Consider the following 10426-nt stretch of genomic DNA (forward strand, 5'->3'; position numbering starts at 1 on the left):
GGGATGCTGGCTGTTGCTGATGTACAAAAATCCAAGACATTTAAAAATGGTCAGAAAATCAAACAACATCCTTATGAAGCTATAATAAAGAGAAAAGACTCAATTTTTTCACGGGATAAAAATATCCCTAAAAATGTAGCAGAGAAAAATTATAAAATTATAACCCAGTGCTCAAATACAAAATCCATAATATTAAACCAGCAATGGTAGATAAGAGAACACACCATAAAATAAAGGCTAAGAAATAAGAATAAAAAATGACTTGAATAACAATAAATAATAAAGATGACAAAATATAGAAAGACGGAAAAAAATTAGAATTGACTAAGCTCAGGAAAGAAATGGAAAACAATCATTTTGGAACTCAAGATAATTACAAACTGTTCAACAGAAAGCAGCTTTGGCATTAAAATAAGGAACATTTGAATAAGGAATTAAAAGAGCCAAGAGAACATACACAAAATGGGAGAGAGGGAGAGAGAGAAAGGTATTCAAAAGAAAAATTCTAGATACAGAAAATAAGCAAAACATGTAGTGTGTGTGTATAAATTAAATATATGTGGCAAGAAGAAAAACAACTATGAAATCAGATCTTTAAATTCTGATCAATTATGATATATTACCTAGTAAAATTAATAGAGTCTAAAATGAAAGAAAACCCTTTGGGGCTTCAGGCGAAAAGACTGTCACAAAGGGGAAAAAATGCCAGCAATGCATTTCTTTTGTTGTTGCTGTTTTTTGTTTTTATTATAATTCCAGTTAACATACAGTGTTATGTTAGTTTCAGGTATACCATATAGTAATTCAACACTTCCATACATCACCCTGTGCCCATCATGACAAGTACACTCCTTAATCCCCATCACCTGTTTAACCCAACCTCCCCCCCCCCCCACCCCACCTCCCCTCTGGTAACCACCAGTTTGTTATTTATAATTAATAGTCAGTTTCTTGATTTGTCTCTCTCTCTTTTTTCTCCTTTTCTCGTTTGTTTTGTTTCTTAAATTCCACATATGAGTGAAATCATATGGTATTTGTCTTTCTCTGACTTATTTTGTTAGCATTATACTCCCTACCTCCATCTATGTCATTGCAAATGGCAAGACTTCATTTTTTATGACTTAATACTATTCCACTGTGTGTGTGTGTGTGTGTATACACACACAATATATATATATATGTATATATATACACACACATATACATATATACACATACACACACACACACACACACACACACACACACACACACCACATTTTCTTTATCCATTCTTCTAGTGATGGGCATTCGGGATGCTTCCATAATTTGGCTATTGTAAGTAATGCTGCTACAAACATAGGGGTGTATGTATCCCTTTGAATTAGTGTTCTTGTATTCTTTGGGTAACTACCCAGTGGTGCAATTGCTGGATCATAAGGTAGTTTTATTTTTAACTTTTTGCGGAAACTCCATATTATTTTCTAGAGTGGCCATACCAGTTTCATTCCCATCAACAGTGCATGAGTGTTCCTTTTTCCTCACCAACACCTATTTCTTATGTTACTGATTTTAGCCTTTCTGACAGGTGTGAGGGGATATCTCATTATAGTTTTGATTTGCCTTTCCCTGATCATAAATAATGAACATTTCTTCATGTATCTGTTGGCCAAATGTATGTCTTCTTTGAGGAAATGTTTGTTCATGTCTTCTTCCCATTTTTAAGTTGGATTTGTTATTTGAGTGTTGCATTTTAGAAGTTCTTTATTTATTTCAGATACTGTTTATCAGGTATGTCATGTGCAAATATCTTCTCCCATTCCATAGGTTGCCTTTTAGTTTTTCTGATTGTTTCCTTCACTGTGCAGAAGGTTTTTATTTTGATGAAGTTCCTATAGTTTATTTTTTGCTTTTGTTTCCCTTGTCTCAGGAGACATATCTAGAAAGAAGCTGCTAGAGCCAGTGTCAAAGAAGTTATTACCTATGTTCTCCTCTAGTATTTTTATGGTTTCAGGCCTCACATTTAGGTTTTTAATCCATTTTGAATTTATTTTTGTGTATTTATTTTTGTGTAAGAAAGTGGTCCAGTCTCATTCTTCTGCATGTTTCTGTTGAGTTTTCCCAACACCATTTGTTGAAGAGACTGTATTTCTCCCATTGGATATTCTTTCCTGCTTTGTTGAAGATTAATTGACCATATAATTGTGGGTTTATTTCTGGATTTTATATTCTATTGATCTATATGTCTGTTTTTGTGCCAATACCATACTATTTTGATCACTATAGCTTTGTAATATAACTTGAAGTCCAAAGTTGTGTTGTCTCTAGCTTTGCTTTTGTTTTTCAAGGTTGCTTTGGCTGTTTGAGTTCTTTTCTGGTTCCATAAAAATTTTAGGATTGTTTGTTCCAGTTCTGTGAAACATGATGTTGGTATTTTGATAGGAATTGCATTAAATGTGTAGATTGCTTTGGGTCATATAGACATTTTAACAGTATTTGTTATTCCAGTCCATGAACATGGAATATCTTTCCATTTCTTTGTGTGGTCTGCAATTTCTTTTATCAGTGTTCTGTAGTTTCAAAGTATAGGTCATTTACCTCTTTGGTTAGGCTATTCCTAGGTATCTTATTAATTTGGGTATAATTGTAAATGGGATTGTTTCTTAATTTATCCTAATTCTGCTTCATTGTTTGGTGTATGTAGAAAAGCAAAAGATTTCTATACACTGATTTTGTATCCTGTGACTTTACTCAATTTGTTTATCAGTTCTAGCAGTTTTTTTTTTTAATTTTTTTTTTCAACATTTATTTATTTTTGGGACAGAGAGAGACAGAGCATGAACGGGGGAGGGGCAGAGAGAGAGGGAGACACAGATTCAGAAACAGGCTCCAGGCTCTGAGCCATCAGCCCAGAGCCTGACGCGGGGCTCGAACTCACAGGCTGCGAGATCGTGACCTGGCTGAAGTCGGACGCTTAACCGACTGCGCCACCCAGGCGCCCCAGTTCTAGCAGTTTTTTAGTGGAGTCTTTGGGTTTTCTATATACAGTATCAGGTCATCTGTAAATAGTGAAAGTTTTATTTCTTCCTTACTGATTTGGTTGCCTTTTGTTTATTTTTGTTGTCTGATTTCTGTGGCTAGGACTTCCAATACCATGTTGGATTAAAGTGGTGAGAGTAGATATCCTTGTCTTATTCCTGACCTTATGGGAAAAACTCTGTTTTTCCCATTAAGGATGATGCTAACTGTGGGTTTTTCTTAGATGGCCTTTATTATTTTGAGGTATGTTCCCTCTAAACTTACTTTATTGATAGTTTTATCATGAATGGATGTTGTGCTTTGTCAAATGCCTTTTCCTGTGTCTATTGAAATAATCATATAGTTCTTATCCTTTCTCATATTGATGTGATGTATCACATTGATTTGCAAATATTGAACCACGCTTACAACCCAGGAATAAATCCCACTTGATTGTGATGAATGATTACTTAAATGCATTGCTGAATTCAGTTTGCTAGTATTTTATTGAGATTTTTTGCATCTATGTTCATGAGGGATATTGACCCTAGTTCTCTTTTTTAGTGTTGTCTTTGTCTGGCTTTGGTATCAGGGTAAATACTGTCCTCATAGAATGAATTGGGAAGTTTTCCTTTTTTTCCTTATTTTTGGAATAGAGAAGAATAAGTATTAACTCTTCTTTAAATGTTTGGTAGAATTCATCTGTAAAGCCATCTGGTCCTGGATTTTTGTTTGTTGGGAGTTTCTTGATTACTGACTCAATTTCTTTGGTGGTTATTGGTTCTGTTCAAATTTTCTAGGGGCGCCTGAGTGGCTCACTCGGTTAAGTGTCCAACTTTAGCTCAGGTCATGATCTCACGGTTTGTGAGTTCAAGCCCTGCTCTGTGCTGTCAGTTCAGAGCCTGGATGAATAATATGAATAATAATAATGAATACATGTTAAATTTTTTTTTTTAATTTTCTATTTCTTCCTGTTTCAGTTTTGATAGTTTATATGTTTGCAGGAATTTATCCATTTCTTCTAAGTTGTCCAATTTGTTGGCATATAGTTTTTCATAATATTCTCTTATAATTGTTTGTATTTATGTGGTGTTGTTATTTCTTCTCTCTCATTTGTGATTTTATTTATTTGAGTCCTTTCTCTTTATGTCTTGATAAGTCTGGCTAGAGGATATCAATTTTATTGACTTTTTTCAAAGTATCAGCTCCTGATTTCATTGATCTGTTCTATTGTTATTTTAGTCTCTATATCACTTAATTCTTCTCTAATCTTTATTATTACCTTTATTATTACCTTCTTTCTCAGCAATATATTTCAACAGCAATATACAATAGACTGAAAGTCTGTTGATCCTACCACTTTTTATGCTATCCCCTGATGCTTTCTCTTCTCTCTTCATCTAGCTTACATTTCATAGATAATAATTGTAGTCATATCCTTCCATTTATCCTGCATCTGTTCTCTCAATTCCATAACTCCATTCTGTGCATTCCTCAGTATTGTGCTAACATCACAAAAATTACAACCCTGGTTAAATTAATCTCTCCACTTGCTTTATGTCAGCCCATGAGCTGTTACTAACTGTAGAAAAATTCAAAACCGTATTCGTGAAAACACACTTCAAGCCAGCCAGCTAGGCTGTCAGACCATCAAAGTGTATGCCATAAGGCCATTCATCTTTACCTTCTCCTGAAAGTCTATTTCATATATTATCTTCTGTCCTCGAACCACCTCAACCTCCTCTCCCTTCCTCACTTTCGACTGATAACTGGCTTCCTTAGTGAGAAAATCAAACAATTGGAAGATAACTTCCACAGACGCCTGCCACCACATCTTCTCACTTCCGAGTATCTGCATAACATACCTTGCCCTCCCATGTGTTGCCACAGATCAACCACCCATGAGCCAATCCAAGGCAAATCTCCTCACTTGTGCTCTAGATCCCATCTCCTGTTGCCTATACAAAAATATAGCTCCAAATTTTTTCTTTCCCATATTAGCTCTTTACTAGATCATTGCCCTCAGCATATAAATATCTGTTATTTCTCCTAACCTATATAAAAAAAAGCAAAATGCTTGATCCTACTTCTACGTGACATAACTTCTCCTTTCCTCTCCTTTGCATCAAAACTTCTTAAAAGAGATGTCTATAGGAATGTCTCCAACTCCACCTTTCTCTTTCTTTCTTTTTTTTTTTCTTTATTTATTTTTGAGAGAACGCAAGCTGGGGAGAGGTAGAGAGAGGAGGATGGAGGATCCAAAGTGAGCTCTGTGCTGATAGCAGTGAGCCCGATGTGGGGCTTGAACTCACGAACCATGAGATCATGACCAGAGCCAAAGTTGGACTGAGCCCCCACTCAGGTGCCCCTCTGTCTCTTTCAAAATCACTCCATCCAGATTTGCATTCCCTCTATGTCCCCTAAACTGCTTTTTCCAAGGTCCTCGATGATATCCTCATTGCTAAACTAATATTCAATTCTCATTCCTCATCTTACTTATCGATGGCATCTGATGCAGTCAGTTATGCTCCTCTCCTTGATATACTTTCATTATTCAGTTTCTAAGACATAACCCTCCTCTTTAGTTGCTCCTTCTCAGTTTGCATTGCATTGCATTGCATTGCATTGCATTGCATTGCATTGCATTGCATTCCACTCCACTCCACTCCACTCCACTCCACTCCACTCCACTCCACTTCCCTTCTTCCCCCTCTTTGACATGACAGCACGCCAGAGATCCATCCTTGCTTATATTCTCTGTCTATCCTTATTCCTTTGGTGATGGCATCCAGTCTTAAAGCTAAAAATGTCATCTATATGCCAGTGGACAGTTTGCTCCTGAACTCCAGATCCCTATTACCAATTACACATTGAATTGGAGATCTAATAGGTATCTCCACATGCAGCATGTCCAACACTGAGCTTTCAGTCTAACCCATAACATATGGGTTAACATATGGTTAACCCTTCCCCATCCCAGTTAATGCTATTCTTCCAGATTCTAGCCTAAAAAACAAAACAATAAAAAAACCTTGGCATCAATTCTAATTTCTCATCTTAAAAGTCTCACCCTTCTTTTTTTAAAATTATTTTTGGGGGCAGCTGGGTGGCTCTGTTGGTTAAGCATCTGACTTTGGCTCAAGTCATGATCTCATGATTTTTGGGTTCAAGCCCCATGTCAGGTTCTGTGCTAATAGCTCAGAGCCTGAAGCCTGCTTCAGATTCTGTGTCTGCCTCTCTCTCTCTGCCCCTTCTTCATTCGTACTCTGTCTCTCTCTCTCAAAAATAAATAAAAACATTTTTAAAAATTTAAAAATATTTTTTCATAATGCTTTTTGAAAGTGAGTTATAACTTACATACAGTAAAGTACAAAAAGTGATTTTTTTTTTTTTACTAATTTATGTCCCTATATAACAACCATCCAGATTGAGATATGGACTGTTATCACCACCCCAGAAGCCTACCTCATTTCCTTTTAAGGTTAATATACTCACTTCTGACCTTTATCAAAATAAAGAGTAACTTATCTTCTGACCTTTATCACAATAGATTAGTTTTGCCTATTCTTGACCATCGTATAAATGAAACTATACAATATGTATGGGGTTTTTTGTCTTAGTATTACTTCTGCTAAATTTATCTGTGCCGTTGTGTTCAGTAGTGGATTTTTCTTTCCACTACTGTGTATTATTTCATTTATTCACTCTCAAGTTGGTGGATAGTTGAAATGTTTCCAGATTTTTACTATTATGAATAAAGCTAAAATGACCATTTTTACATGTCTTTTGATAGACATATGCATCATATTTCTGTTGGACATGTACTTGGAAGTATAATTGCTGGGTAATATGGTACCTGTATGGTCAGTTTTAGCAGATTCTGCCAAAGAATTGACTAAAATGGTTGTATCGATTTACACTCTTTTGAACAATGTGTGATAGCCAGAGTTCCTGTGCATACTTGCCAACACTAGATATTGTTAGCTCTTTTTAGTCATGCTTATGGGTAGATAGTAGTATTTTATTATGGCTTTCAAATGTATTCCTGATGGCTAATTCTGTTGATCACCTTCTCATATGCTTATCTGCAATTTGCACATTCTGTTTTGTAAAGTTCCTGTTCATATTTGTGTCCCATTATTTTTTTTATTGATTTTTTTCCTATTGATTTATTGGAAATTTTTTATAGTCCGGATATGGGTTCTTTGTCCAATATATGCACTGAAATTAACTTGAAAAAGTTAATTGTTTGATTTGTGTTTGATTTACTTTTAAAATCTCTTTTGAAGAAAAGAACATCTTAATTTTTATGAAGTACAATTCACCAATGTCTTTTATAGTGTGTTTTTCGGTCCTATGTCCCTTGACTACTCCAAGGTCATAAAGATATTCTCCTACATTTTCTCCTTGAGAGCTTTATAATTTACCTTTCACATTTCAATTTATGCCCTATTTCCAGTTAATTTCTGTTTATTGTGTGAAGTAGACATTAAGGTTCACTTTTTTTTTCACATGGATATCCAATTGATTGATCACCATTTATTTAGATCTTTAATTTCTCTCAGCAATGACTTTGATCTTCATGGTAGAGTTCTTGTACATATTTTGCTACATTTATTCCTAGGCATTTGATTTTTTGGACACTTGTATATTATATCTCATTTTCAATTGCTTGTTTCTGGTATATAGAAATACAATTTATTTTTATATTGATCTTGTATCCAGTGACCTTGCCGAACTCACTTATAAATGATATAATTTGTAGATTCCTTTATATTTTCTAGCTATTCAAATATGTTACTGAAAATTATGATAATTTTACTTTTTTCTGTCCAATATTTATAGATTTTATGTCCTTTTCTTGAAATTTTACAGTGTTGAGGAGTTCCAGTAAAATTTGAATAGAAATGATAGTATTGGACCAATTTGTTTTATTCCAAATCACCGGGAAAGTATTCAATATTTCATTTTTAGTTACAATATTAACCATAGGTTTTTGTGGACTTCCATTTTCAGATGAAAGAGGATCTCTTATATTGCTATTTGTTGAGATTATTTTTTTATCATGAATTGCTGTTCAATTTTATCAGATATCTTTTCTGCATCTATTAAGATGATGGTATGGTATTTGTCATTTAATGCTTTTGCGAATTAATTACCCTATTAGAGACTCGAAAAATAGGAAACGTTATTATTTGCTGAAAGTGATTTTGCAAATTGGGATTATTTCATGTTAAATCTCTGGAAAGTTGAAAATTGTGGCTTCATTTTCTTTAATGGATATATAAGTGATCAGAATTTTCATTTGTATGTCAGTTTTAGAAGCAAGGCCAGCCCATGGTCATATAATCTGGGAAATGACATGCACTTATAAATGTCTTGCACTAATTTAATGCTTTACTGTCACCATATTTAAATTTTTTATCAGTGTTTGAACAAAGAAACTCTCATTTTGCACTGGACCTCTCAAATGATATAGTTATTCTTATTTTGTCATGTGTGGTTTTAAAGGTATTTGCTTATTTAAGTTATCAAATTTATTGGTATTAATTTGTTAATATCCATTCTATTTTCAAGATCTTTAGGATTTATAATGTCTGTTTTTCCACTTATGATATTGATAATTTATATTCTTTATCTTTCTTTAATATCTTGCTATTAACAAAATATTTGATTTTTTGAGAAATAATTTTTGATGTATTCATTTTCTTTACAATGATGTCTGCTTTTTTATTTTATTTTATTTTTTTATTTTTTAAACTTTATTTTTTATTTTTTTATTTTATTTTATTTTTAATTTACATCCAAATTAGTTAGCATATAGTGCAACAATGATTTCAGGAGTAGATTCCTTACTGCCCCTTATCCATTTAGCCTATCCCCCCTCTCACAACCCCTCCAACAACCCTCTGTTTGTTCTCCATATTTATGAGTCTCTCCTGTTTTGTCCCCCTCCCTGTTTTTATATTATTTTTGCTTCCCTTTCCTTATGTTCATCTGTTTTGTCTCTTAAAGTCCTCATATGAGTGAAGTTACAGGATTTTTGTCTTTCTCTGACTAATTTCACTTAGCATAATACCTTCCAGTTCCATCCATGTAGTTGCAAATGGCAAGATTTCATCCTTTTTCATTGCCAAGCAATACTCCATTGTGTGTGTGTGTGTGTGTGTGTGTGTGTGTGTGTGTGTATAATATATACATACATACATACCACATCTTCTTTATCCATTCATCCATCGATGGACATTTGGGCTCTTTCCATACTTTGGCTATTGTTGATAGTGCTGCTATAAATATGGGGGTGCATGTGTCCCTTGGAAACAGCACACCTGTATCCCTTGGATAAATGCCTAGTAGTGCCATTGCTGCATGTAGGGTAGTTCTATTTTTAGTTTTTTGAGGAACCTCCATACTGTTTTCCAGAGTGGCTGCACCAGCTTGCATTCCCACCAACAATGCAAAAGAGATCCTTTTTCTCCACATCCTCGCCAACATCTGTTGTTGCCTGAGTTGTTCATGTTAGCCATTCTGACAGGTGTCAGGTGGTATCTCATTGTGGTTTTGATTTGTATTTCCCTGATGATGAGTGATGTGGAACATTTTTTCATGTGTCAGTTGGTCATCTGGATGTCTTCTTTGGAGAAGTGTCTATTCATGTCTTTTGCTCATTTCTTCACTGGATTATTTGGTTTTGGGTGTTGAGTTTGATAAGTTCTTTATATATTTTGGATACTAACCCTTTATCGGATATCATTCGCAAATATCTTCTCCCATTCTGTCGGTTGCCTTTTAGTTTTGCTGATTGTTTCCTTCACTCTGCAGAAGCTTTTTATTTTGATGAGGTCCCAGTAGTTCATTTTTGCCTTTGTTTCCCTTGCCTCCAGAGACGTGTTGAGTAAGAAGTTGCTGCGGCCAAAATCAAAGAGGTTTTTGCCTGCTTTCTTCTCGAGGATTTTGATGGCTTCCTGTCTTACATTTAGGTCTTTCATACAATGATGTCTGCTTTTAAAACATTTTCTTCTATTCCTTAGGGAGTACTTAAATATGTTCAATTTGTAGTTAATTTTCTAGTTCTTTGAGATGGTAGATTGGAAGATTGATTCTCAACTTCTTTTTCAGTATACTAATTTAGAGCTAAGAATTTCCCTTTGGCCACCACTTTAACTGCTTCTTGGAATTTTTGTCATGTCACATTTTTTTCATTCAATTTAAAACATAATTCATTGTGATTTCTTTTTTGACACATGTGCTATATAACTGTGTATTTAATTTCTAAACACTTAGAGATTTTCCAATAATCTTATATTAATTTCTAGTTACCTACTATTACCTATTATATTACTGAGATGGTTGAGTTTAAGTCAACCATCTTGCCATTGTTTTCTAATTGTTTCATCCTTGTTTCTTCATTTATCTTTTCTGGTCTTTT

The sequence above is a fragment of the Prionailurus bengalensis genome, chromosome A2 (assembly GCF_016509475.1).
Source record: "Prionailurus bengalensis isolate Pbe53 chromosome A2, Fcat_Pben_1.1_paternal_pri, whole genome shotgun sequence".
Lineage (NCBI taxonomy): Eukaryota > Metazoa > Chordata > Mammalia > Carnivora > Felidae > Prionailurus > Prionailurus bengalensis.